This window comes from Trachymyrmex septentrionalis, unplaced genomic scaffold (genome assembly GCF_001594115.1).
Source record: "Trachymyrmex septentrionalis isolate Tsep2-gDNA-1 unplaced genomic scaffold, Tsep1.0 scaffold86, whole genome shotgun sequence".
Classification (NCBI taxonomy): Eukaryota; Metazoa; Arthropoda; class Insecta; order Hymenoptera; family Formicidae; genus Trachymyrmex; species Trachymyrmex septentrionalis.
This window is the reverse complement of record NW_017306049.1, coordinates 224466-228143: the sequence shown is the minus strand read 5'-3', so window position 1 is coordinate 228143 and position 3678 is coordinate 224466.

Here is a 3678-nt window from a genome sequence, read left to right as displayed (position 1 = left end):
CGGTTATACGTTCGGGTGCGAGTACTTCGCTTCTCGTGCATTCGACATGAAAGAGCGTCGATACATTTCTTTTCTCTTCCTCCGACACGTTGAGGAGCGTCATCTCACAACTCCACGTTATCGTCCCGTCCTCGCCTTCCACCTATTCGCATCGGTTCCCTCTCTCCGCGCGCGCGCTTCGTACACCCACTCTTTGTCCCGCGTTGTTCGCGGCGTTCGTACTCCGTCATTCGTGAGGATCGGCGCTCGGCGGTTATAAAACACGGCGACTGTGACAAGTGCACGCGACACAGTACGTAGTACGTACGCTACGAAAGCGCGAGCTGCCCAGTGTCCTACACCGGCCACTCGTATCTAACCTCGTGTGACCGGCGTGACGCGACTTCGAAATCGCAATTAACGATCTTTGATATCGTATGAAACATCGTACAATGTATTCCCGATCGATTCACGGAAGCGCATCGCTATCTCACCTCTCCGAGTGTTCCTCCGGTTTTACTCGTCACGATAATGCCACGGCGTGTTGCTCGTCGAACGATCGGACTGGACGGTCGTTTCCCGCGGCTTTGCCGACGGACGACGACGACGACGACGACGACGAGGAGGAAGAGGATGACGATAGAACGAGACTATATCGTCGAATCCGTGGAGAGATCGCGCTCGCGCCTACTCTTTCTCTCTGTCTCTTTTGCTCTCCCTCTTCTTACTCGTTCAGCGTTCTCGTGCGATTCTTTATCCGCTTTATCCTCGTGAGATGGTGCAGGCGAAGATTCGTCGGCCACGCGCCACCCTTCGACGGCACCTATATCCTGATATATCGCGCGCCGGTCAAGCTCAAGACTCGCGTGAGATCGTTAACGTTAGTTTTTTGTAGTTGCGACACGAATTGGGTGGTGGCCCCGTGGCTGACCGCGCGCGCGCTACACCGCAGAGCGGGACGATTTTCTCCGAAGCCGAACCCGGGAGTGACTAAAATCGAAATCGGTGAACGAACAGGGGCGCGTCAGGACGCGCATGTGCGACGGCGTCGCCGGTCGTCGACGCATATTGTCCGTGCCGCTGCCGCCTGCCGCGTCTCTTCGGGTCTCCAGTCTCCAGTCTCCGCTCCGCTCCGCACGTCTCATCACGTCCGCTCCGCGCCGCTAGCGTGCGCCAGCGTGTGCGCGCGCGTGCGTCATGCGTGCGCCCAGCAGTCTCCTTCTATCTCCCTCTCCCCCCTCTCTCGCTCGCTCTTTTTCTCCTCGCCGTCTGCTTAAAATTACTAACCGACCTGACGATGTTCGATCCGAAAGTCCCGAACGCGCGAATTCCGCTTCCGATCGATCGGAGCGTCGGCATTGTCGACAGACTCTTATCGGCTCGCAGGCTCGTTGCTTTCAGCTTCCGCTTCCTCTCACCTCTCACTGCTTTGCCGCGATTGGGTTGGAGCGTCGAAACCGTAGAGCGTAACTCTTCATGTGATCAGAAAATATTATCGTAAAATATACAGCGGGAAATGGGACACGATTCGATTCGTGTTCGATTTTTACTTGTATGCGTGACAAAAAACGTGCTAGCGTGCGCGCGTAGAATGAGCCGACGCTCGTCGCTCAACGGCGCTTCATAATACAGTAAGCAGAAACGTGACGGGAGTATTGTATTTTTGGAACTGAACGTAATTCATGAATGCGCGCGGATTCATCGCGGGAAGCGGACGAATGAGTCCGCTTGCATTCGTTAACGTTTTTCTTCATCTCAATCAATTTGAAGGATCACAGATAATGTAATATGAATAATAAGTATTGAATAATGTAATATGAAATGTAAGATAATAATATAAAGAAATGTAATATGAATAATAAGTCGCTGAGGGACGAAGACGAATTATAAAATTTACAAAAATTATCATTATGCGCAAAATGCCGTCCGATAACAAATAATATGTTAGGATTTAAATATTCCTACCTAGTGAGCATTATTGGAAGGACGAATTCTTTAAGATGACTTTTAAGGACGTCATTACAATCGCTTTAAGATGGCAACAAATTATCGTTCCTCAAGACACGTCTTAGGGTCGACAGGAGAGATTATGGAGACCTCTAGTCGGAGGTTCTTCATGCGCGCTGAAATTATGGCTAAAATTGCGTTTATTCAATTTCGCTTGTTCCTGATACCCTAATAAAAAAAAATTTGGTGCAAAAAAAGAAATGATGCATGGAATATGTTCCCAGGTGCTGTAATAACTGATTTCATTCAAAGCTGAAAAAAAATGTTTTATTCCGTGTGATTCCTCTTGGTATCAGAATAGTCGAATTATTATACATCGCGAAGCAGGCGCAAAATCTATGAATGCGATGATTCCCCCTTCTTAACAAAGGCTTATCGATCTGATCATGTTAATCCGTTAATAAGTATGTACATACAATACGGGCAATTATAATATCGATTATCTACATTCGACATCTGTCTAAACATTTCCTTCCGAATGATTCGTTTAGTAATGTAAATTATTTAAAAAATTAACAAGTAATTAAAATGACCAAAATCTCTTCGGAAAGCGTTTATGTACATTCAGACCTAAAGAGAGAATTACCATAGAACTCGCAGAACGTCAGAAATCGACCAGCGTCTCACATATACCTAGAAAAGCGCCTTTCTAGGATGATAAAAATTATTTAAAAAACTCACAAATATTTTACATGATAAGAATTCTTCAGAAAAGATTTAAATGTATTATTAATGTAATATTTTACGTAAAATGAGCGTAGCATAGTAGACAGCGCTCGAATCTATCATGTTAGAGCATGCTAGAAGACTCGGATTCGATCCCCGGTAGATCCAAAAAATTTTCACGCGCTCGTAGCTCCTCTTCAGCGATCTGGCAAACCACCAAGAGTCTATTGCCAAGAAAATCTTTCAAACTGCCGTTTTGGAACCGGCGTTAAATTGTATATCCTGTATGTTTGTGTGTGTACAACTTGCGTGCGCATCATGGATAATACATAGGCACAATAACGATAGGTAGGCCCTGTTCCGACTTTGGGATGTGGCGCCATCGAATGAATGAATAATTAAAATATAAATAAAGAAATAATTAAAATGATTAGAATTCTTAGAAAAGCGTTCGAATACATTCAGAACTACACGAGAATTATGTACCATAGAACTGTCGGAAATCGGTCAGCATCTCACACATATTCCCTGAAAAAGGCGCCTTTTTCGCGCTATAAAAATTACTTAAAAAATAAACAATTGTGTATATGATCAAAATTTTTCAGAAAATATTAGAATACATTTGGAATTATATAAGAACTATCGTAAACTATCAGAATTCTTCAAAATCGGACAGCGTTTCATCTTCGTTCCTACTACTTTTTATGGGAAGAAATGGTTTAAAAATAAAATAAAAGTAACACAATGTTAATCACCAGAACTCTCTTTAGAACCAAGTGTCTTTTTAAATCCTACAAGAAACTGTAGCTGAAACTTTTGTTAGACAAAATAAGTTGTGTGAATCTGGCGTATCATTTTGGATTTTTAGTTTCTCGGCTTTAATTGACCGGAATTATTTGTTTAACCTATAGAACTACAAAACTATTGAAAATAAACTCAGAATATTTAATAAGTTTTTAAGTGAGACGCCAGTTTCACACACACGATAAACGTTATCAATTTTTTTTTAGTTCATTTCACATTATG